We start from the raw sequence: 26,499 nt of genomic DNA, 5'->3' as shown, positions 1-26,499 counted from the left end.
CTTAATTCATATCAGCTATTTTCTCATTTCTGATTTTTTTCCTGTGGTCCTCCGATCACTAGTGAGATGACAATTTTGGGTGTAACATATTTTTATTGCATGTGATGATAATGTCACATTCTGTACCCAAGACTAAACACAACAGCTGAAATGACATTGTGAAGATGTAAAGAGAGTTTTCCCACAAACCTCTGAGGGAAAAGGGAAGCATGATGTTATAGTAGTGATGAACACTTAGGCTTGATAGTGTTAGGGTACCTGGGTCGCTGACCCAGTGTTTTCATTTTTCTACCTTTATTTGTGTTCTCATCTTGGTTTATTACTGTGAAAGTTTTTGTTTTTGTTTTGCATTTCTATTTTCCCTGGTTCTTCTTGGTTTATGATTTTATAGTTCTTAAGTTTGAATTTCCATACTCCCTCTGTTCTGTGTCCAGTCGGTGTCTGTGTCTGCCCTGGTCCCACTACTCTGTTCCCTCTGTTCCAGTGTCTGCTTGGGAGTCTGTCTGTAGTCCAGTCTGTGTTTCCTGTTTTACTTTGAAAGTCTGTGTCCTATGTTAATGTGTCTGGTTTTTCTTCTCTTGTCTCGTTAGCCCTGATTTGTCCCAGCTGTGTTTCCCTCCTGTCTCCCATTCCCTGATTGCTCCTCTGTGTACTTAAGCCCTGTGTTTTCGTTTGTCTGTGTTGTGATCTCTGTCATCCCATGCTGTGTGTTCTGTCTGCCTGTGTAAGTTTATTTTGCATTTTTAGTTTTGTTACTTTTTGAGTCCGCGTTAAAGCTGTTTTTGAGTGCACTTTTGCTTCTGAGTGTCTGCACTTTGGGTCCTATCCTGCCTGCAGACAGCCTACACTTGACAGATAGCGGTTAAGCATTCATGTCTACCTATACCCATTTGTGCTGGGAGTGATTAAGTAATGTGCAATGTAAGCAATCACATTACGACCCCAGTGTTGATATGTATTAGACCAAAGCAGTCAAAAATATGTTTTTGGGTCCTGGCAGTAGCGGTTTTTGATACGGGCGACACGGGCGGTTGCCCGGGGCGGCATTGTGGTGGGGGTCGGCATCACGGGCATCGGCAAAAAAGAAAGAATTGCTCATACTCATGCTGCCCCGACATCAGCCAGCGCATATTGGGAATGGCATAGGCAGCGATCGGTTTTCTATCGATCATTTGCTGGGAGTAAGGGCGCCCTCCGTTAGTGAGGTGCGCCTGCTGCTTGCGGCACAGGGAGGAGAGGGCGGGGGATTCTCTGGCTGGCTGGAGCAGCATCTAATAACCAACTCGCAAAATAAAACAAAATAAAAACAAACCAACAAACATGAAAACACCGGACATCATGATACAGACTTATAATTTGCACCGATGTGTTTTCGAAATTCTGTACGCGAAAACTGAGCGCGAGAGCTCTCGGTGCGCCTGCTCGCTGCTGAAATCAAAGTAAACTTTATTGTCATCTCCGCTACATACAGTCCAGTATATAGAGAGACGAGACGACGAGGCTCCAGTTACAGCAGTGCAAGTAAACAAACAATAAATATAAGAAGAGTAAGAAAGTAAATATACACTTTAGGACTCGGGGTAAAGGGATCAATAACAATTTAAAATTTATAATTTACAGTTTGATGATTTTAAAGTCTCACACACAACCCGTCGAAAGGGGAGGGGCCTGCTGCTTCCAAATAGAGCACATTTCATTCATAATGATGTAAATCCAAGCCCATTATGTATTCATGATCTGAATCCTGGGTTGTGTGAAATCCCAGAAATAAACCTTAGACAAAGTGAATCTGTGAACTAAGGTGTAGGTCTGTTAGGTTATGTTGTGGTGATCCTCGGGTTGGGGGATGGGTGTTCATACTGGAGTGCAAAATTAAAACCAATGGAAGATGGACAAGAAAAGGTCAAAGCCATCAGGTGCTCAGTTTAGAAAAAAGAGAAAAGAAGAGGAGAAGAAACGAGGAAAAGATACAGGTAAGCAGATGTGTGATTGGATAATGGCAGGTCATCCTGAAACAATCAGAATACTTTATTAATCCCTAAGGAAATTATGTGGGTTACAGTTGCTCCAAGAAGAAATGGTAAAAATAGTAACAGTAACAGACGAAACTCCAAACATTACATTATGTTACAGATTTTAATATTAATTAGTCATTGTCAATTGTTGATTGTTGACGAATTATGATGGCTGTTTGGTAGCTGTTTGCATATTATGCATACGCCCTCTCTCTTCATATGTATGTGTGTGTGTGTGTGTGTGTGTGTGTGTGTGTGTGTGTGTGTGAGAGGGAGGGAGTGAGTGTTCGCCCGGGGCGCCAAACAGGCTAGGACCGCCACTGGGTCCTGGTATACTATAGCTCAAGGGGTTGAGCAAGTGACCTGGGAGGCCTGGGGTCAAATCTGCCCTGAGGCAGTCCCAAACAGTAAACTGCTCTCTCCCCCAACTTATCTGTCTTATCTCAATAAAGGCAAAAAAATCCACCTTCCCAAAATTATGTCTTGTTTAAAATTTAGGGGTGTGTGTGTGTGTGTGTGTGTGTGTGTGTGTGGGTGTTTTTTTTTTGTTTTTTTTTTTTTGTTTTTTTTTTGTTGTTGTTGTTTTTTGTTTTTTCCTTTTTATGTCACTTTTAAAATCAGATTTCATGACAGTTCAAAAGATATTTAAATGTGTGCCACTTGCAGCTATACTTGCGATGGTGCCTAAGCCTTGTTTCTTGGTTAGTGCCTGCAGTCTTTTTTTTTTTTTTTTTTTTTTTTTTGCATTGTTTTTAAGTTGTTCACAGTTGCTCTACTTTGAATCTGCCTTGAGGAAATTTCCATAAAATGCTGCCATGGAGTTGTAGTGAAGTGGAGCTCAAGGTGGCATCTTGGAATACGTGAAGCTCTCACATCATAAAGCGCATACCTCGTCTAATATTTACCCCCAGAACAAACAAGCCTTTTGTAAAGGGACACGCCAATAAACTGAACTATATTCTGCTCAATATTAATTTAATCGCTTATTGTTGCAGGCCTTGACAAAAGGCCCAGTTTGTCATATGGCCCCTTGGGAAAATTCATTGCCCACCCCTGTATTAAAAAAAGAAACTTAAGGATACTCCTCTGTAAATGTTATAAGGTTCAAGTATGTTATGATATATGCAGTACTGAATGGGTTCACCTGCCTCTTTAGTGAATTTCTAAACCCATGGATGGACTCTTAACTCGGGTAACAATGGTCTCTCTCCACGTTCTGTCCTGTGGTCTTAGTGTGCTTGGCTTGAGGGCACACAAACCAGTTGTCAACATGCGTGGCATTTCAGAATAGAAGATGGTGGGGTTTGAATGCAACTGCCCTCAAAATAAATGATTCACACTAGAGGCATCTAATTACTCTGGCCCACCAGCTTACAGGTTAATTGCTAGCTCGTCAGCAGCATATGAATCAGGGACTTGTCTTTGAATTCATTGTACACTCTGGCAGATTATAAGTTAATAAAAACATTTAATGCTATATGTACACATGGATTCATCATTAACCCATTAGAATCCACTCCTTTACACGCTGAGAAAAGTTCCTGTTAAAGTTTTAACACTGACTCCCACTGTTTTCCTGACAGTAAAAATGGGTCAGGACTCTTATGGGTTAATACACATTTGTCGCCAAGTGAAGAACATGTTGTATTAATTAGCACGGTTAATTTATAATTGTATAAATTGGGTATATGTGACGCCTATGTGCAAATTCAATAAGTAGGGTCTGTAATCATTCACCTGCCTGCTTTCCTGGGTGTTCAGCTGCTAGTCTGTGCTTTATATCCAATCAGCCAATCGCTCTGTGTGGTTTAAATCTGTGCTCTGAGACACTCAGAGCTCCATCCAAACCTCACCCTTCATCTTCACCACCAGAGTTCTCATCAACCAATGTATCACAGCTGTCTAATCACTGGATACATTGATTCATTTCTCTGTCTTAATAAATCTTATTCTGCTCTTTCAAATGATCTCTTCTTACTGAAATAAATAAATAGACCTCTTCTAGATGGTGAGTAATCCTCAATGCATTGTATTTACACATTGTGTCAACTGGTTTTCTTTAGCACAGCATCCTTCACAGCACTAGTCTTTATAACCCATAAGCACCAGGAGGAGTCAGCCAAATGCTCCTGATACCTGGAGAATAATATATCATGAAGTGATCCTTTGTGAGGAGATCAAGTATACAAAATTGCTTGAGGAGCCAGTGTGATGAATGCACCAAATACACAATAAGAAGCAAGACTGACCCTTAATCATTTGCCTTCATCAAACAATTTAACCCGCTGTGAATTATTCTGCTTAAAATAAAAAAAATTAAATAAAATTCATGTGGCCAGGAGAGTATGTACTCCACCAGACAACTGTTGCATGCTTGACTCACCCTAAAATATGATAAATTAGATTTCTAACAAACTCTTGAGTGTGTAAGCGTCTCCAGAGCTCCACTGAAAGCAAAACACTGAGATCGTCTTCACAGAGCAGCTTTTAAAAAATCTTTCTCAAGGAGACAAAAGTGGCAGCAGCCTTGCAGCCCAATTGACTCCACAAATCCAAAAAGGCTTTGCAAGCCAAGATCATCCCCAGTGGCCCAGACTACGGTGCCATGAATCAAGTATTTGAAAGTGCCTTTGTCTCAAGTATTTTAATACCATTGAAAAGTGGCTGAAATATCAAATTAAAACCATAACGCCTGATGTTCTATGCATGAATAAGAGCGCGCAGTAGTTTTTGGGGGGTTTTTTTCTTTCTTTTTTTTTTTCTGTCAGATCTTGTGCCAAGTACCTTTTCAGCATAAAGTACCTTCTGTGTCTGTGATGTATTTGTTTGGTTTGGCTTCCGAAGCTAAGGATGTGAATGGATCTTCCATATTTTGAAAGGATTATTCTATTTTGTTTTCCCTTGAACTGTAGTTGGAAAAAAAAAAAAACCATGAAGCTGCATCTTTCCCGTGATAATTAATCTAAAAGAAGAAAAAAAGAAAAACACTTCCTCCGTATAAGAGACAAAATTATTTACTGTAGGCTGGCTTGATGCCCCTGACTTCAATTGTGCAACAGCAGAGGAGCACACATCCCACAGTGCTTCCATTTGACTTCAGATGAAAAATATTTCATCAGTTAAGGCTGTTTCTTCTACATCAGTTGCCTTTGCTCAGTTTGACATCAGTTTAGCTGTCAAGATGCCCAGTGTGCTTGGTGTTTAAATAGTTCTTAAATCCCGTACCAAACACCCTACTCTATAATACATATCAGGGAACATTATTTTACAGCCAATAAACCAGTTAAGTTTCATAACAAAACCCATTCACTATCTAAAACAACTATTTCATCATCATTATACTGTCATTAGCAGATATTTAGCAAGGCGTTGACATCCTTGACACATGGAAATTCAAACCGCATGTTGCTCGACTGCTGCTGGGTATGTTGCAGCACCAGGGAAATGTCAGTGCTATCCTGTTGTTGACTGTGTCTTCATCAGCTCACACTTTGAGATTGCGAGAGAGAGAAAAATGTGCTTTTAATTTTCTAACTGGAGGCCTGTTTTTGATGCAAAGCTCTGATATTCATTTTCTATCTTTTTATGTGTAAATACTGAAAGTCACAGGACAGGTGTTGCCTTTAACTTTAATGAATGGTGAGTTTGTCAGACTAAAACAAGAGCCTTGCATATTCTAAAAGAAAATTCATCACCACAAGGGGAAATAACATCACTGGTCTGGCTAAGGCCAACCTATCGAAGCAAGCAATTGATATTCATGTGATGGTCTGGCAAATTAATGCCTCCCCTTTGTACCTAAGGCACATAAGTGACTGTCTTTACCCTGATGATCTGCCTCTTTGACTTCAAAGGGTACCATGAAGAAAGTTGAAAGTTCCTATAATTCTGCAGCAGCAGATATCATTAGAATCCACATTTCTGATGGGAGTGTAAAATAAATGCTAAAATCATACTTGCCTCTGTGCAAGTGAGGTCTTGCTCAGAAAATACAGGGCATCTCCATGGGATTTTTTCTCTGTGTGTATGTCTGTCTGTTTGTAGTAGCATGTGAGTAAACACATTTTAAGTCAGATCCAGTGCATAACTAAGTAAAATACACCCCGTTTCTAACCACAGCAGTTTTGTCAGACTTTAAATCTGAAAGATTTAGTGTTAGCTTCTGTTATTTCAGACATGTCTTTACATCAGGGATGGAAATTTATGCTACATAAATGATTCAATACATAAACCACATCTTGTTCAAGAAGCCACTGCATTGGCTGAATCTTTTCTGTAAATCTACGAGTCTCTTGAGCACACATTTTATAGATTTAATGATATTATGTAGCATAGGTGATAAGATCCACTGATCCACTAGAATAGTATTCTATATTGCTCTGTACAGTATCCCACTATTGTTTTTCCCCCTGGTGTGATGATGCCTCTCTTAATGGCATGCTGTCTTCTTTTGATGCATAATCACTACAGCAGCTGTCAAACTCTGCAGGTAGATTTATTCATTTGATTCTTTTTCTTTTAACATAAATATCTAATCAACCAAACACATGACTGCAATTAAATGCATTTAGACATGTAGACGTGGTCAAGATGACCTGCTGAAGTTCAAAGTGAGCATCAGAATGGGGATGAAAGGTGACTGAAGTAGCCCTGAACATGACGGTTGATGCCAGACAGGCTTGTTTGTGAATTTTAGAATCTGCTGATCTACTGGGATTTTCCTGTGCAACCATCTCCAGAGTTTACAAAAAATGATCAGAAAAAGAGAAAATATCCACTGAGCAGGAGATCTCTGGGAAAAATGCATTGTTGATGCCAGACGTCATAGGAGAATGGCTAGACTGCTTCAAGCTAGAAGGAAGGCAATATGAACTCAAATAACCACTTGTTACAAGGCAAGGCAAGTTTATTTATATAGCACAATTCAACAACAAGGTGATTCAAAGTGCTTTACAGAGACATTAAAAACAAAAACAAATAAAAAGCATGATTTAAAATTGATTAAAACAAACTAACTAACAAACAAAACTATATAAAATCAAAACAGTAGATAAAATCAGTAGTTAAAATGTAAGTTTTGAAATTTAAGCTTAAGTGCGGATTTGGTGCTTTATTCAAATGCAGCTGAGAATAAGTGAGTCTTCAACCTGGATTTAAATAAACTGAGTGTTTCAGCTGATCTGAGGCTTTCTGGGAGTTTGTTCCAGATATAAGGAGCATAAAAGCTGAATGCAGCTTCTCCGTGTCTGGTTCTGACTCTGGGGACTGATAACAGACCGGATCCAGATGACCTGAGGGATCTGGAAGGTTCATACTGGGTCAGGAGGTCACTGATGTATTTTGGTCCTAAACCATTCAGAGCTTTATAGACCAGCATCAGAACTTTAAAGTCTATCCTCTGACGGACAGGCAGCCAGTGTAAAGACCTCAGAGCTGGACTGATGTGGTCCACTTTTTTGGTCTTAGTGAGGACTCGAGCAGCAGAGTTCTGAATGAGCTGTAGTTGTCTGACTGATTTGTTTTTTTTTTTTGTTTTGTTTTTTTTTAGGTAGACCTGTAAAGATGCTGTTACAGTAATCAAGCCTACTAAAGATGAATGCATGGACTAGTTTTTCCAGGTCCTGTTGAGACATCAGATCTTTTATCCTTGAGGCAAGGTATGCAGAAGAGCATCGCTGAATGCATAACACATCAAACCATAAGGCACATGAGCTTCAGGAGCAGGAGAGTACACCACATGCCACTTCTGTCACTGAAGAACTGGAAGCTTCAAATCACACAGGATCACCAAAGTTGTACAGCAGAATTATCAAACGATTTCTTGGTCTGATGAGTCTCAATTTCGTTGCAACATTTGAGTGGGAGGATCAAAAGTTGGCACAAACAGCATGAAAGCATGTATCCATCCTACCTTATATCAGTGGTTCATGTTAGAGGTCATAGTGTAATGGTGTGGAGCACAATATTCCTGGCACACTTTGGGACCCTTAGCACCAACTGAGCATCATTTAAACACAGCATACTTGAGTATTGTCACTTACCATGTCTGTGCCATTATAACCACAATGTACCCATCTTCTGATGGCTGGTTCCAGCAGGATAACACACCACAACGGACTAAAGCAGTGTTGAAGGCAAAAGCAGGTTAAACCCCATACAAGAATGGCCTACTAAATAGTACAGTGAGTTTTTGATGTACAGTAGAATGACTTCAAACTAAGTTTGATATTAACCATTCTTGCTACCATTAATCGGTAGTTAGCACACCATTGTCAAGTTTTTAATATACACAGAAAATCTTGTTGAAAGCAGTGACCTTCTTTTGAATAATGTGAATGTATTAGTCTTGCTTTCTCTGCTGTGATTCACACAACATGTTTGTTAAATGTGAATAGAGCTTAAATACCACAACCCACATACAGCAGTGGAGCTAAGATGATGTGCAGATTGTCATAATGTCTCTGTTTAGTTTATCATACATTTTACATTAAAAAAAAAAGACTTTTTCATCTTATGCAGTACATCTTTATCTATTAGTACAACGTGATAGCATACAATGTATCATCTATATTTCAAAATATAGCTGTAATTTGCTAATCCAGCAATTTAGAGTCAAAGTTACTGGTTCCCATGTAAACATAACTAAAAGCAACAGTGAGATGAGAGACACTAAGAATAACTACTGTAGCAGCAGGAATAGCAGCTGTGAACAGTGAATAGTTTGACAATTTTAATAGACTGTCCAGTTAAAGCTGTACATTATATAAGCTCAGTTTAAAGCATCAGCTGCACTGATTCTCAAATTTTCTGCCTGAACTAGCTTGCAGGTTTTGCGTTACTAATATTCAATTGTCAGCACCTGAATATCAGCTGTCATCTACAAAGATAAAGTAAAATGTTTGTCCAATAGTGAAATCTAACTTTTGGTTTAAAATCCCCTAAAATACTTCCTTCACACTGCCATTTTTTTTCGGCTTTCTAAAATAAAGTAGAAAGAAATTCTTTCTAGGAAACGGCAAACCACCAAGCACCTCCAAAACCTACAATGTAATGAAAAATGCATGACTCGAACATCATTCACTTCGATCCTCAGTTACTAGCCTACACTATACGTACCTCCTTTCGGGTAAGTGAACACATACATCATAAAACTGCACATAATAGCCAAAGACCTATAAATCATGCAGTAAGACACATTCTCAGTTCTGCAGTCTATATGCTTCTGAAACTGGCATCCACCCTATCAAGGCATTTTTCATGAGCGCTACACTTCTTTATGTGCACTAATATTAGAAATATAATACAACAGTACAGCCTACTGTTTCTAAATTTGAGGTCTCATGTATTTATTAACCTGGGAATGGCTATGAATCACTAGTTGGTCTCATGGTTGAATGAGCATGAAGTGTGAGTTTTACAGTATAATAGAATGAGCCTCTGCATTTGACTGAAGCTAAAGCTTGCCTGAGTTTCTAAAGATGCAGTGTATTCAAAAATTATATTTGGCTGAATTTCAATTTTCCAATCAATCATCCTTCTTTTTATCATAGTAAGTTGGCTGGAAAATATTGCATTGTGTAAGATTCATTAGCCGAATGAAGACGGAACAATTCCGGTGCAGTCTTTTCAATAGCAAATTCATGAGTACAGATCGGCACCGGACGTCTGAGAGATTGTTGGTAAATTGTTTTGCAGATGAAATGGGCAGGTGACAGGAAGCAAGAGAGCATATCACCGTTATACATCTCCCTCTCAGAGCACCTTGGTATTGGTCTTCTATCAGATAGTTCTCTTCTTCCACTTCACTGACTGACTGTCCCCACAAGAGGAGTGTTCTCAGCTCCAACTTCAACCACTTTCCCATTATGCAAATGATTTCCCTGCAGAAAAGCTCTGCGCCTGGTGCCCATCAATTCAGTGAGGCCTCCAGTTTGAATACAGGCGTTTTTTCTCTCCTCCACCCCCCACTTCCTCCCTCCATACTTCTGAAAGAAGGTCTATTTCTGATGCAAAGCACTGGTGTTCACATTGCTTTGGTGGAATAGAAAGAGCACTTACCCAATCAATTCATACAACCCCCTTTGAAGAGTATGCTTTTTCTTTTTTTTTTTCTATGGTGAGAAGTGAAATTATACAAATGTATGGGGAATACCAGCTGTAAAAAGTAAGATGCGCTCATACAGGCATTGGGTTGTTTAGGTTGACCGCATTGCCATTCGAAATGCATACATCACACCAGGGCGTATAAATAAACTTCCCTAGCCCATTTGATTAACTTCTTAGAGGCCCTGGAGATCTGTGGCCTTAAAACCTCACCATCGTTTAATCCTCTCTTCTGCAGAAAATTCCTTGAGTAAGACCATCAAAATATCTTCAGTCTCTGCATTGCCACTGGCAGAGTACGTCTGCAAACTCAATACATAATGAATACCATTTAGGTTATTTATGCATTTTCTAGTATACTAGCCTGAATTTGCATGTTTATTTTAAACAACTGAAAGAAATCATATGCATAGATAAAAGCTGAACTCTGTAGAGGCTTGGTAGACATACATTGAAACTCAGTTGTATGAGCTCCTTGGTTTTTTAAGATTTTACTTGCTGTTTAATCTGTTTCACGTTATAGTCTATTTAGATTTGGTATAACTCTGGATCTCAAATGTGTAGCTAGTGGCCCAAGCCTTTAATATTTTAAATAGCCAGTAGAGTGGGATTTCTCACAATTTTAAGTCAAACTGTAAGAAGAAATTTTGAGAAAATGACATCTCAGCCGATATATGCCAGTAAATACTTTCCTAAGAGTTAAGGCTCTTAAATTCTATTTCCATTTCATTTCATTTGGTCACATAGTAACATATGTTAAAACACAAAACAACAGGCTGAAATTACATGATTTTTGCATGTGTGCACCTGCAGTGCCTTATAAAAGCATCCTGATGTTTTAATTTCACAACAGCAGCATCAAATTTATATCCACAAAAACTGAATAATACTTGATATGTATAACGTCATTGTGTTGCCTAGCAATGACTTAAAATGCCCCATTTTGGCATTTATGTATTTACAACAACAAACAATCTGTAGCATGGATATGTACTAGTAGAGTACAATTAATTTCAGCGTGTGTTATAGTTTAAAGTATGCCTGCTTTGGGATTAACAGGTACAGTGATGGCCAGTATTTCATACCAGTGGATGAGGTCATAGTGACTATGTCCACCTTTCATATACAGCCACATGCATCAATCTTCATCTATGGGCAAGAAGAAAAACATTTAATCTTCCTGCAGAGAATCAGTACTGCTTTCATTCAGACAGTTCTTTTTGTATCTTTAGCTATATTTCTATTCCTAATATGAAAATACAACTTTAATGTGTCTCAGAAAATTTCATTTCAAAATAAATAGAGAGTTGTACTTACATGTTGTGGATTTAGAACCTTACCTGTCTACTGTGCACTCCAAAAGGAACATTTCTAAATTCTGTAGCTGCTGTCATTTTTGATAAATGTGAATTGAAATCAAACCACAGACAATGGCAAATGAACTGTCACCAAACTTCCAAATTTCCATAAAATATCTCCACACAAAATGCACAAAAGACACAAAAAACCAAAAAGATCCTTCTGCACTGCCAAAAGGGATTCCTCTTAATTTTTAATTTTAGACTCATAAATGGTACAAACATTATCAATCAAGCAGATAATGTGAAAACACCTGTGTGGGGCTGCGGTTTTAAAGATGGAGGTGGAGGTTTTAAAGATATTAGATTTTGTTTATTTTCGGGTTGACTGACATGCAGCTATTAGCCTGTTTGTGAGTTGTCATTTTATACTGAAGCATGACACTAAACTTTCATTTTAATGCCCTCCCTTTGAACTTGTCACATCAGCTGGCATTTAATCAATGCAACTTGACAGCTCTCTCCTCCAAAGCTCAAACTGTACAAAGTCCCTCAACCATCAGAAAGTGGACACTGCACTAATTCAACCTGACTACAGGTTAATTCATAAGATTAACAATTCCCCACAGACACCTTGTATAGAACTGCTGATCCCTACACTAGGATTAGTTTTTCCATGCGTGTGATCTCCTACAAGCTGTCACTGGCAGTGGATGCTTTCACATTTACTTCTTTTCCAAATGCCATCAACGATATTTTTTTTTTCCTTTGCAGAGAAGGAGATTACCGCTCCAGGTTTATAAAACAAACACATGGCAGATGAAGAGGAGGCATGCCTCTTAATGAGTGAGTGGCCCATGCTATTTCCTTGTGATTCACTGGAGATTAGAGTGATTACAGTGTGACAGCTGTGTAATTACATGGGTAGTCCCAAACAAGAGAGTAGGTGACATGTTTGAGCAGCTGCAAGCAGTGACATTGTCCCTTCTGTCACTTTACTGTAAATCCTTCCCTCAGTGTGTACATGAGTCTGCATTTATTTATGTTGTGGCTAATATTTAACATGCAGGTGACCATCCTGTGTCGTGTATGATACCAGTATAGACTCATGAAGTAGATACCTCACACCAGAGAGGCACCGCTTTCCACCAAAAAAGGTTGTAACTGCTTGGGGCCCTGGACTACATGGGGGTGGGGGTGTACATGATTCTCTTTGAACAAAGAGTGAAAACCACTCAAAAATGAAGAAGCGTTATCCTTCTGGGAGTGAAACAAAGAGGAAGAACAGCAAACAAAGAAAGACATTGGTGGGTGGAGCAGATGATATTGATTAAATGTAATGCAAAACAAATAAGTGCAACTAACTAATCTAGCTTTACCTTAGGAGAGAAATACTTAACATAACTTCCACTAGCAACACATTATTCCTTTTGTTTACTTACATTTAATAACTTGGCTAACAGAGCAGCCAAGTTAATTAGCAGTTTGTTACCAGCCAGCCCGGTCATGGGCATAGTTAATATGGTTTCTGCCATTTCTAGAGTAATATTTAGTCATTTTATAGGACTATTGGTGTTTGTGGTGGCAACATCATTGGTTGGAGGGCCCCCTGTGAATTTTTGCTCTGGGTCCCAACAGATTTTGAATCGCCAATGCCTCTCACAACAGATGTTTGTTACATTAGGTCCAATCTTGAAAGCTAACATTAAAATAGCAGTATACAATACCAATAACTCAAAAATGACTCGAATCTGTTCTCAAGACTTGCGTATTACATGTAATACCACAATATAGAATAGCATGAAATTGGTTGTGACAACGCTGTTTACATGTAGAACATTGTTTTAGAATAAAGAGGTGATGAAATGCAAAGCAATGCACTGTGAAAAAAAAATCATTGATTTTTAAAATATGACTACATTTCTCTTTTGGGGTATTTTTTGGATTACTTTCACATGAAACGAGATGTCTAAACAAAAATGAATTGATGTGGAAAGCAATCTTGACTGCAATATGATATATTAATGATTCACTGAATATGTAGCTGAGAATTGCTTCAGTGAAATTTCCCCAGTTTCTGCCTATCCGTTTCCTTCTGCATGTCAAGCAGAAGACCCTGACAGCAGCTCACCTCTCCCGGTGTATCTCTCAGGTTTTAATTTAACACAGTCACGCTACAAGGACATCCCTCTGGATTTTACAGCGTGGCTGCAAACCATCAAAATAAACAAGAAAATAAAAACATGACTTGGTTTTAGAGGAGAAGGAGAGATGTAATGCCACCCATTACCTCATTTATTTGTATTTATGATTTGGCAAATCATAGTAATATCCTTTCATTCCTGCCTCATATCTGATGCAGGCTCTCTGTAATGACCCTTAATATTTCTTTATTTGTTTATTTCTAAATATAGTTTAAAGTAGAACCCTACACCAAAGACAAAACAATTTACCAAGAATTTATTAATTGAAGAAAAAAGTAGTTCCGTTGTGAGTTTTAGCTTGCAGGAATTTAAATGCTAGCCGAGGAAAGGCAGCTTTAACAACTCTGGGCTGCATTTAACAAATCTCAAGCTGTCTGTCAGATTTAAGGAATGATTCAAAAAGCATCTTAGCCAAATTATGTTTCAGCGAATGACACAACTAGTGAGGAGCTGCAGTTCATGCATCTTGAGGAGTAGTACTCATCATTCCCTCATTAAAATTTTCTACTAGTTTCAGTTAATCTTCTATTGACAGTCTCTGTTGCTAAGCGTTCTATTTTAGTGTGATATATTGTTCAATGATGTGCTGTAGTGCTGAAATCTTGGATTTCTTGATCAGTGAAGTTTCTGCCCGCCTGCTGCTGTACTGGCATTTTGGTGACTCACCATGTGTTGAAGTTGAGAATCAACGCAATGGGGGGGCATAGTTGGCTATTCACAGTGTGTGTGTGTGTGTGTGTGTGTGTGTGTGTGTGTGTGTGTGTGTGTGTGTGTGTGTGTGTGTGCGTGTGTGTCCAGCATGTCTGCTGGGTCAGTGGGTCAGCGCATTTGCTGCATGTACTGTTGCCATTTCCATGACTTTAATTGGAGAGAACAATCTTCCTGAATAAAACAAATCCTTGCTGTGGATATTTAGCTTGTCAGCTTCATTTTCAATGTACATTCATCTGCATAAATGAACTCCACAAATACAATTTTAGAGAAATTATGGCAATAATGCCAGAAAGGCAGAGTAAATATTTATGTCTATTCTTATTAGCATATCTCATCGACAAGTAGTTGCTTCTTCAGCTGATAAACTCACTGCAGCCATCTAAAGCTGACAGGTGGTTTTCTATCTACAGTGTCTAATTTGAATGACAGACATGGTCAAAGTGTAGTTATGCATGCCACATCCACTATGGTTACAGTGATTATACACAACTGCCATAGAACAATGATGGCAGTTTTGTCTTCTTGTCTACTTCAAACTGGTTCTTTCTATCTTAAAGAGCCTGCCACATTATTTATTAAAAACACTCACAGGTGAAATATAATGTGTCTAATCAGAGTGCAATTTAAAATGACATGCATGGGAGGGGACAATCATTCCAACTTTTCCACTAAACACAGCTGTTCAAGAGTGAAAACTGCCATTATCTTAATAAAAGAGAAATGATTTAGAGCATCAGGAGACTCACAAAACTGCACACCTGAATTTCTTTCAATACAATATATACAGTATTGTACAATACAACAGAATATTGTACAATACTGGGGCGATCGTGGCTCAAGAGTTGGGAGTTCGCCTTGTAATCGGAAGGTTGCCGGTTCGGCTTGGACAGTCTCAGTTGTTGTGTCCTTGGGCAAGACACTTCACCTACTGCCTACTGGTGATGGCCAGAAGGGCCGATGGCGCGATATGGCAGCCTCGCTCCAGGGCAGCTGTGGCTACAACTGTAGCCTGCCTCCACCTGTGTGTGAATGGGTGGATGACTGGATGTGTAAAGCGCTATATAAATACAGGCCATTTACCAATATTGTTGTAAAAGTTGTGGTTATAAGTTTAAGTTTTGAACTTGTTGAGATGTTATTTATAATTATTTTATAAACATACGTATGTATAACAGTAGTAATACATACTCCAACGGGGTTCAGAGTATATAGGGTGACATGATTCCTAAATTACTTTTCTGGAAAAAAAAATACAAATAAGAAACCAATATCCTGTTCTTTTTGTTTTGTTTTGTTTCTTTTGGTTTGGGTTTTTTTCCCCAGTTTGCACTTTGAGTTAGGCCGAATGTGTTTGATAAAAGTTTATTAAACTCAAGATCTTAAATCAGCTGATACATTGACAACCTGCAACTTAATTAAATAAACTCAGCTATTCACCAAACTTAACATTTTACAGTGATTAAATGAAAATTTAAAAAAAGAAAGAAAGTATATTAAACTCTTAAGATCCAAGCTGTTGTTTGGCATAGATTTTTAATTTCTCCTAGATATGTGGGATTAGTTAAAACTCATACGTATAAAAAAAAATAATAATAATAGAAACTTTAATAGAAACTTTTTTCATAAGTCACGGGTTAGTGGAACAGTGGGTTTATTTTACAACATAACGCAGTTATGGCCATTGTCTAACAAAGTGTCAAATGCTTTGAGAAAAAGGTGCAGAAAGAAAATGGAAATGTATGTCCTTAAATGATAAAATATCTGATATAACGGATTAACCAGTTTCACCAAAACCAAAAATAATGAGTGGTGAATCTTCAAAGATTGTTATAAACTTTGCTAAGTGAACAAAGAATGCCTATTATCTCTAATCTTTCATTTTGTGCTGCTTATCTGGGTCTGGGTCACAAGAAGCAACATCCTCCTCCTTTGGACATTGAGGTGTTCCCAAGCCAGTTGAGACATAATCTCTCCAGCATCTTCCCCAGTGTCTTCCATAGGCCTTCTTTCTCTGTACTCATTAAAAAAAAGTGTCTGAGGCACTTTACTGTTTTTTGTTTTGTTTTTTTTAAATGTTGTTTCTTTTTCTATGGTTGACCAATATCGTATAAGATGCTGTGTATTTCCACTTTTGTCCCTAAATTTTTAAACTTTTGATTGGTCCATACTTTTTTTTTGTTCCACAGAGGATAAAAGACAGTGTTTTTTTTTTTCTGCTGTTTGTACAAAGTTAACATTTTTTCTTGTATGAGCCATCTGTCTTTATTTTTCACACAAATTGTGCCTGGCATCTCAATCTGGATGTCACAGACTGATCATTTTATGTCCGCAATCTGTTGTGACAAGCATTATGTCTACTAACTGCTATGTGTTTGGTGTGGTTTTATGTGTATTTGTGTATAAGATAAATGCTAACACATTTGTTCTTACTGGCCTCCCTAATGGAGAAGTGTTGCTGGATATAAAAATCTGCCAAGACAAGAGCAGAAACAGATCCCTCTTCTGTGATACACACTGTCTTTGCCAATTCTCCTCTGCCACATCAGTGCTAACCTGTCTCCTGTGAACCCACTCACATAGCCCATAACCCTGCAGTCGCTTCTGTTTGGCAATCATTTCCTCTTTTGAACGTGGCAAACGGCATGATGGACTGGTTGTCATCTGGAGCACAAAGTGTTTGCTAGCTGTGAGGCTTTCAAGATAAACATCCTGTTGTCTTCATAGTGTCTTGGGTGGAAGAAAGCAAACAAATTATAATTTTATAAATGTAAAGCCGATGCAATCATAGCTTACTCTCCCTGGTCCTGTCTTTATTACGCAAAAGGTAGATAAATTAAAAAAATGGCAACAAGTGGTGCAAATACACTTTTACAGGAAGGCAAAAAACTTTCTCGGCCTTTTAGCAAAAAATGAAATATTACTATACTTCTATACCTTTACCATAAGCTGAGAAAGAGTGTTGTAGTATATTTTGAGAGCCTGCCTCTGAGTAAAATTAACAAAAAAAAAAAAAACCAGTATGAAAACACCACAGTGCACATAAAAGTTATATTTGGGGAATTGCAGTTAAATAATCACAAGAAAAAGTACTAACTATGCAGTAAAATGTTCCCCATTAATGTTATATGGATCATTATTACTGCAGATGTTTAAGACTGAGCTGATTTTAATTTTTTTTTCTTTTTTTTTGCTTAAGCTCCACTTTTGGTATATTATTTAAATCATGTTTGTAGTGTGGCAATATTAGATGACATATCTCTTAGAAAATCTTTTAATAAGCTCAGAATTTTAAAAAAAACTATTAAAATATATTAGAAGGAATAAAATGCTGGAGCACTGTGTGACATGGTAAACTGTCAGTATTTACAAGGGAATTTTAACCTCTGATTCTTCCTTTTTCTCATAAAAATGTGACAGAATTTCAGTCCTTGGGAGGAAGAAAAGAACAGAAATATGGACAATTTTCAAATTCGGTGTCAAGGAAAATGCAGCAACTCTCACCAGTAAAAATACAACAAGCTTTTACACTTAATATTTTAGTTAACTGAATCAATTTCAAAATTAGTCTATGACAAACTTACCACATTTAGTCGTCTGAAAGTAGACTAAAACTAAAAGAATGTGGTAGGTGCTCTATGGAAGGCTTATGTACGATGCAACTTTAGTTCAATTCAGTGTTTCCACTGAGGCTAATGATAGAACCAGAGCTGTGAAGTGAATGAGAAATGAGCACTAGCCACCAGGGTGGGGCAGAAAACTTATTAATGTGTCCTGACAAGAAACCACAGTTCCTGAGAAGAGTCTGAAGATGGCACATAAAATTGTCTTTTTATGTTGGCTGTCCTCACAGGACAACCGGCATTCTACTTCTTTGAAACTGTGTTTTGATGTTAAAAGAAAAAAAAACTGTTTCTTTTGTTCAGATTCATTGTGTAACAGTCATGGCTCTCAGCATGAAATATAAATTGTGTGCGTTTGAAGTCTGAAGTACGATGATGATAATTTGCTCAGCTTCAGACACACTTTTAACTGCCTGCTTGTGTCTGAGCATCTGAATTCTAGGATTTGTGCTTTAGGAATTACAAGTTTACCTTCTTTACAAACGACTATTATACAGAATGTACAAGCATTGCTTCTAACAGGTGGTTACGTATGTATTTGTTTATCATCTGCAAGTTTAACTGTCTTCCTGTGTATTCTGTTACCACTTATACATTATCCTCAGCCTGCCTGTGTGAATCAGCTGCTCCTGTGTGTGGTGCTGTAGAGAGCAGAGCAGAAACCACTGGGCTGAAGCTGTATTGCTACAGTAGTAATGAGGTGCCTGGTGCCTCAGCATTTCTGATGAAGTCTTCCCTGTGATCACTTCTCTATCTAATCCCTGTTGGCTAGGTTCCTAGCAGCCTGCCTCCCATTAGTAGAACTGCTATCTAATGCATGCCTAGGAACTCTCACATTAACTCTCTCCTGACTGGATTAATGAAAGCTTGTGTCCCACAGTGGGGCTTTGCATGCATTTCCATGCTAACAAACCTTTTGTACAACATGATGCACTTTTCAAACTGCCTAATGAGACCTAGTTACAATACAGAATACTAAAAAGATGTACAAGGTAGATGGTCTTTTCCAGCGACGCAGCAGCGTCTCCCAGTCCTGTTTTTATGGGTGTGTAAGGTCAGATCTTAAGGCAATGTGAATTAACTTGTGCTCTTTCCTGCTGCACTATGTCTCTAAGGTCCTTTGCAAGGACCCATCCATATGCCATATGCTGTATCTGTGGAAGCCTATGTCCTTCTTGCCAGTTGAATTATTCATCTATTGAAGCCAGTCCTCATATCTGTGGAGGCAGCAGCTTCCCTGCGTTATGAGGCTGCAGTAATGTGACTTTATAGGGACCAAAGCACCCTTTACCAACCAGCAAATCCCACTTTCTTTACTCTCCAACACAAGATCTCTACTGCTTCAACCCCCACCTATCTGTTCCATTTTCAGTCATTTCCTCTGTCATTCTTGTTTTTTGTTGTTGTTTTGGGGGGTTTTTTAACTTTCGTCTGTAGCCCTCTTCTACTCTGAGATTTCTTAAAATGGATGCTTTATACATTTAGCTTACAAGTGTAAATGTTTTGTTTTTTTCCTCTACTTTTGGAATTCCCCCATCCTATCATAGTTAAATAAGAACTTACTACCGCATACCCCAAACACTCCTTGTTGTTACCCTGTCTCTGTGTCACTCTCCTGTCTTCCCTTGAATGCAAAACAGAGATGGCAACAAAGAATAATAGATTGTCCCTCCTTTCTGTAGTTTGCTTGTTTTGGTAATGTCTTAATACCTGCTGGTAGCATGAGAGGGTACCTGCAGACCATTCAAGCTGCACCGGTAGTCCAGCTCCTCCAGGGTGATGCACCTGTATGTGCCTTTAAAAGAACATTTGTCTCCCAGCTAAGTCTCAAGAGTGTGGACAAGAACCCAGGAGATGGCCCACTACACGAGGAGAGCGAGGCAGTGTTGTAGTAGGGCATCAGCCAAGCAGCAGGAATAGGTATCTGCTCCTTTGTGCATGGAGAAACAGGAGCATGACATCAATTTTGTTTCACAAGAAGGGATGAGGAAGGAGCTACAGAGGTCTGGTAAGCTCACATTGTAAGCTTTTTTTATTTCTTTATTTTTCATTTTCTGATGAAAATGAAGAATGATCTATAGTCAGTGTGATTTGACTGCATTACAAGACTCAAACGTTAATCCAGTTCTTAACTACAACTAACCAAGTAGAATAACAACATAGAATGAAATGAAATTTAAAACATGACCCCATGTCTCCCTTAATTCATCCCCTCAGCCATTTCAGTGTGTTAATGTTTTTAATTGCTAGTTTTAGGTTTTGTTTAATACTATGTGATGACAGACAAAAGAAAAACAAAGACAAAAATCAGAATTTGGCTGATATGGCTAACTCAACAATGGGCTATTTATATTTCCAAGGGACCACTTCAGAAATTGGCTCCACTGTTGTGGAGGGCCTCACCAATAAGTCGAAGTTAATTCTGGGTATAGTTAAAAACACCCAAAATATTATCAGTGTTCAATCAACATTTTCAGCAACAACTGTGAAACAAAACATGCATGTTTTTGCAAAATTTCAAAGACTCATTTTCCCTGTCAGATTTGTTGTAACATCTGGCTGTTTGCCCCATTTCAGACCCAACCTATCTAAGCATGCAGCTGCATCTGTCATCTGCATCTGTAGTCTCTTTCATTCAGCGAATTGCTTTCAATTCCTCTGAAAATGCAAACTCTATCGTTATCCCATATACAAAGATGAGTAACTTGGCTGTACGGTGGACATCACAGCTCATGTCCAGGGCCAAGGAGAAAAACACAGAATTACCAATAGCAGTTATCTTCAAAATAAAAGCAGCAAAGCTGTATTGCAATTTTACTAAAAATCACAAAAAATGATTCAATTCAATTTATTTATATAGCGCCAAATCACAACAAAAGTCACCTCAAGGCGCTTCGTAGATACACAGAAAAACCCAACAATCATATGACCCCCTGCGATCAAGCACTTTGGCAACAGTGGGAAGGAAAAACTCCCTTTTAACAGGAAGAAACCTCCGGCAGAACCAGGCTCAGGGAGGGGCGGGGCCATCTGCTGAGACCGGTTGGGGTGAGAGAAGTAAGACAAGATAAAGACATGCTGTGGAAGAGAGACAGAGGTTAATAACAGATATGATTTGATGCAGAGAGGTCTATTAACACATACTGAGTAAGAAAGGTAACTGGAAAGGAAAAACTCAATGCATCATGGGAATCCCCGGCAGCCTACGTCTATTGCAGCATAACTAAGGGAGGATTCAGGGTCACCTGGTCCAGCCCTAACTATATGCTTTAGCAAAAAGGAAAGATTTAAGCCTAATCTTGAAAGTAGAGATAGTGTCTGTCTCCCAAATCCAAACTGGAAGCTGGTTCCACAGAAGAGGGGCCTGAAAACTGAAGGCTCTGCCTCCCATTCTACTTTTAAATACTCTAGGAACAACACGTAGGCCTGCAGTGCGAGAGCGAAGTGCTCTAATAGGGTGATGATCAAACTACTAACCACAAAAAACAAACAAAACAGTAAGGCATTTTCTGAGTGGGAGTTTATCAAAGAGTGGTGGATAAAATGGGGCAAACTGCATGTTGTTTCTTCTTTTTAACTTCGGTGGCCAAAACCATCAGGCAAAAACCAGTGGATGGCTACATTTGTCTTATATTTGTAGTCTAAAAACAAATTTTTTGTATACATACAGCAACACTCCCCAATACCTGTAAGCATATTTTGATGTGCAAAATAACAGATAGCACTCTTATTAATAATAATATTATTATTAATAATAATAATAATAATAATAATAATAATAATAATAGTGCAAGACCCATTTTCATTCATTGTGAGGGTCAGGGTCTGTTAAATCTGAATTATTTCATATTATATTTGAAAGGTGCACTTTACCTTTAAAAAGCACATTATGTCAGAATTGCATGATTATTCATTTATCCTGTGACTCTGAACATTTGTTTTTCTTCCTCCTATATGGAGCACAGGAATCATTAGTGCAATCCTTTTCAGTAGGTGACGGTCTTATCCTTGCTGTCAGAACATCCTTAAAAACTGTACTTGCAACTTCACAGCTATATTACGACTTTGACAACAAAATTGAGTCAAAAAATGCATCACTGTGCTGAATTACCTGTCTCGAGGTCCCTCATAATGTTGCAGTGTCCTGTTACTTGTGGCACAAAACTGGACAATTTTTGTTAAATGGGCAAACCTATGTAAATGTGACACATTTGTTGCCGATTGGCCCAGACAGGCTTGCCATTATTCTTAGGGAACAACATGTAACCGTTGTCATGGTGTCTCTCACTCTCACTCTTTCTGTCTCTCTGCCCACCGCCCCACCCCCTTCTTTTCAATTTCACAGCTCCACACATTTGCTACTGATTCAGGCCATTACCTTACTCTAAATGGCATTTCAACAACTGTCATTTTCTATATTCAACTTTACATCAACATGGACACACACACACACACACACACACACACACACAAACAAACGTGCTTCCAGTGACCTAAAAAACAACTCAAACAGCCCTGGTCAGCGTAACTGCAAATTAAATATAGGACAGGATCGAAAATACTTATTAAAGCATATTCAAAATAAAATCTAAATCTATGAATTGAATAGGTCAGTGTAGTAATAATAACATAAAACAAACAAAATGCACAAAATCTCCTTTTATGTCACATTTTTATAAAGCCAATAAAACCACTCTAGGATCTAGACAGAGATTAAATCTTGGCTGATGTGTCCTAATGAAGATGTCTTTACATCAGCCTTGGCGCCACTGGCTTTTCTGGGCTTTATGTCTACTTGTAGCTTTTAATGTGACCATGTCATTGCTTTTGGTTTTTGTATATTAGCTCTGTGAGCATTTACAAGTCAGAAAAATGCCCCCAGGCCATTTCCCCAAATTGTCACATGTAGCAAAGGGTCCTTCAGAAATAATTAGTTTGTTACGTGCTGTCAGAACGAGCAACGCAAATCAAGGTCCTGCATCTTATGTGATAATTTATCGATCCAGTCAGAGAAGATAACATCTAATTTACTAATGAAGGGTTATTGAACAGTGCACCTCAGAGGAAAGCAAAGACAGAGAAGAGCTCTGCTCAGCCAGCTGGATGACTTTTTTTTTTTTCTATGCCGTCGAAGCTGCTTGCTAATAGAAATTTGTTTTTTTTTTCCTCTCACATACCGGAATGATATTCATCACAGTGCTTTCAGTGAGATGACACAGTAATGCATTTTGGACAGGCCAATTTCCCTGGAAGCTTAGCAAGTATAAAATGTCCTTTTATTTTTTGTTTTCTTTTGTTTAAAATTTAATGTAAGGTGTTTTTACTGTCTCTGCTGACTATTTTTCTTCTGAGGTCAAATTGTGATGAGAACATTTATGCTGTACATGTTAAGAAGACTAGTACTTTATTTCTAATTGAGCAAATAACAGTCCAGTATTGAAAACTGAGCTAAAATCTTGTTCTCAGAGGCAGTGTCACTTCAAGATGACTATGTCTTCCATAGTGTCAGACATACTGGTAGACTGATTCAATTTTCTGGCTTTTTATTTGAAATTGTAAGTGTATACTTTTATAACGATAAATCTTAAGAAGCAATTTATTGCTCCTGAGATCAGCCAAGCAGTGTTTTTGTACCTGTAATGGTTTTTTTTCTTTTTTTTCCCCCTTTTGAGAGCTTATGAGACATCTTCAATGACTGCAGTGTTCTGTTTGTTGGTGCCAGCTTTACAATGTTATTCTGAAGGTCAAATCCAAGTGAAATCAGGACAGACCAGTGTGTAAAGCACTGGCTCATGGAACAGTCTGTGATTTTAAATCAATTTTTGTTTTATATGATGGGAATAAGGCCATGAGCCAGCACTCTCAGTAGAAGGAGTCTTAGTGCTGGTGTTAATAAGAAAGGCTGTTGACATCAGTAAGCTCAAGATGAAGTATACTACAGGTGGAATCTAACTGGGTTTATAAAGTCCAATTTTGCTGGGAATTGTTTCCAACGTGGGCAAGAGACGAGTAGTATTTGTAGTTTACTTGATGTCCATTTTCTTAATAGAAGAAGCTTTTGCTTTTGCCTAGTACAATGGAAAATCTCTGAAAAAGGTGGTCTTAGAAAATATCTATTATGAATGGAAATGTATGAAAAAGATTATTAATGAGTGGAAAACATTCAAGACAGTACATTTAGAAAAAGACTCATTAAGCATCACTTGTTTTTCCTGGCAATCTTTCTAAACATCTCTAAAAGAATATTCAATTCATTCAATTCGGTTCAGTTCAGTTCAGTGCCAAATCACAACAACAGTTGCCTCAAGGTTCTTTATATTGAAAGGTAGGGACCTTTCAATAATACAGCTGTAGGGACAAAGCAGCACAGCTTATGTTTGCATAGTTGAATCTGAGTATGAATTCTGACACCAAAGTGGGACTGTCTGTCCATAATGCACAGTGTCACATTTGGTGAAAACCAAACAGCAGAAAAACTGCATACCAACTGTCAAGCACGGTGGTGGAAGTGTGAGAAATTGGGCGAGCACAGGACTTGGGCACCTTGGAGTCACTGAACCAGCCACAAATTCCCCAGTATAGTGTAAAATATAGTATTCCAGAGTTGGATGTGAGGTTATCTGGCCGGCAGCTTAACGTTGGCTAGAACTGGGTCATGCAACATGATATTGATGCCAAACAGACCTAACAGACCAAATTCCAGACCTAAGATCCAGACTTTAATTTGACACACTGACAGAGTCACATTAACAGCTGCATTTTGATAGACATTTCAATATAGTATGAATGGCTCTCAAAGAAAGCTATTTAAATTTAAAGAAACCACATGGACACTGCTTTGTCTGCACACTGCTGAGAAAAGACCAGCAAGTCTTTTAATTATATACTGATCTCTGTGCAGCTTTATGACTTAAAACCTGAAACACAGTTCAGGTCAATCAGTTATGTCCATTTCAATAATTTGATAATTATAATAATCTAATTATTATTTCTTAAGAGCACAATGAGACTCAGCTTTAAAGACTCAGCGTAAAGAGTTACACAATTGACACATTTTAGCACAGAGCTCACTTCTTTGAGCCATCCTCTTCGACAATAATGCACTTTTCTGATGACATGATAAAGCTGATGCTGCACATCTTCATTAAATCCAACAGTAACTTTTTAATGCCAAAAGAGGGTTTTGTTGTGATGCAGAGTGTTAGTAAATCTGGCCCGTGGACACAGTTATTTTTGCACTTGACCTCATTAAATATGTATTTGTAGGAGATTCCCTTTCAGAGCCTGCAGGGAAGCCACAGTACAACAGCCATACAGGCAATCCAGATATTTTTTTAAAGTGAGCTGATACAATACATTGTTAAAAGTATTTGCTTGTCTGCCTTAATATGCATATGAACTTTACTGGCATCCCATTTTTAATCCATAGGGTTTAATATGAGGGGCAGTCCCCAAACTGCTCCCACGAAGTTGGTAGCATGAAAAATGTACAAAATGTCTTGGTATGATGAAACGTTAAGAGTTTCTTTCACTGGGACTAAAGCTTGAATTAGAATTCTGCAGGAAATCCACGTCCTAACTTATGTAGTAACCACAAACTCCTTTTATCCCTACACTGCAATGACAAGATTCAAGTCACTGTGATATGCACCAACCCAGCATGTAGTTACATTTGTGCATGCTCAGTTACATCGAAGGTACATAGGGTTAATGGGGTTATGCTTATTGGGTAAATTATGACGTAGATCTGACGCAGAAGTATAATTCACATGTAAGGGGCGAAATCCAATAACCCCAGTCCAAGGTCCCTTCTCCACCAAACTCTATACTTGGGACAATTAAGTGAAACAAAAACTGTTTTCCTCCAAACCCAGACTCGTCCATCGGATTGCCAGGCAGAGAAGCGTGATTCATCACTCCAGAGAACACATCATTACTGGTTTAGACTCCAGTGGTGGGGTGCTTTACACCATTGCATCCAATGCTTTGCATTGGGCTTGATGATATAAGGCTTAGATGGAACTCGGCCATGAACACCCATTCCATGAAGCTTTCTACGCACTCTTCTTGAGCTAATCTGAAGACCGCATGAGGTTTGGAGGTCTTTAGCAACTGGCTCTGCAAAAAATTGGTGATCTCTGTGCACTATGCCCCTCAGCATACACTGATCCCTCTCTGTGATTTATCTGGCCTACCACTCGGTGGCTGAATTGCTGTCATTCCCGATCGCTTCCACTTTGTTATAAAACCACTAACAGTAGACTGTGATGTTTTGTATCGCTGGACTTGTTTCACAGATGACATCCTATCACATAGGAATTCACTGAGCTCCTGAGAGCGACCTATTCTTTCACACAAGAATTTACTCCATAATGAAGACAAGTGCAGCTATATAGCTGTGTAACATCACAAATCACTTTAATGTAGTCTGTCTTTCTTTCTTCTTTCAGATATCTACTATACAGCTGTGAAATGTAAAATTGGTACAAGTAATAGGACTGAGAAAGCTGAGAAATGTCTGAATCTTACAGTATATAATACTGAC

General features: G+C 38.4%; 1 long non-coding RNA gene across 1 annotated transcript in view; it reads left to right on the top strand.

Annotated features, from left to right (window-relative positions):
* Positions 1-688: 688 nt before the first annotated feature.
* The window catches only part of LOC102076725 (uncharacterized), a 45,159-nt gene continuing 19,348 nt past the window's right edge, over positions 689-26,499 (top strand). The window contains exons 1-2 of the long non-coding RNA XR_265898.2: positions 689-724; positions 12,191-12,262. This is a non-coding gene — a long non-coding RNA (uncharacterized LOC102076725). The remainder of the gene's footprint in view (positions 725-12,190; positions 12,263-26,499) is intronic.

Source organism: Oreochromis niloticus, linkage group LG15 (assembly GCF_001858045.2).
Source record: "Oreochromis niloticus isolate F11D_XX linkage group LG15, O_niloticus_UMD_NMBU, whole genome shotgun sequence".
NCBI classification, from domain to species: Eukaryota; Metazoa; Chordata; class Actinopteri; order Cichliformes; family Cichlidae; genus Oreochromis; species Oreochromis niloticus.
The sequence above is the reverse complement of the archived record's forward strand: the minus strand, read 5'-3'. Positions and strand labels throughout refer to the sequence as shown.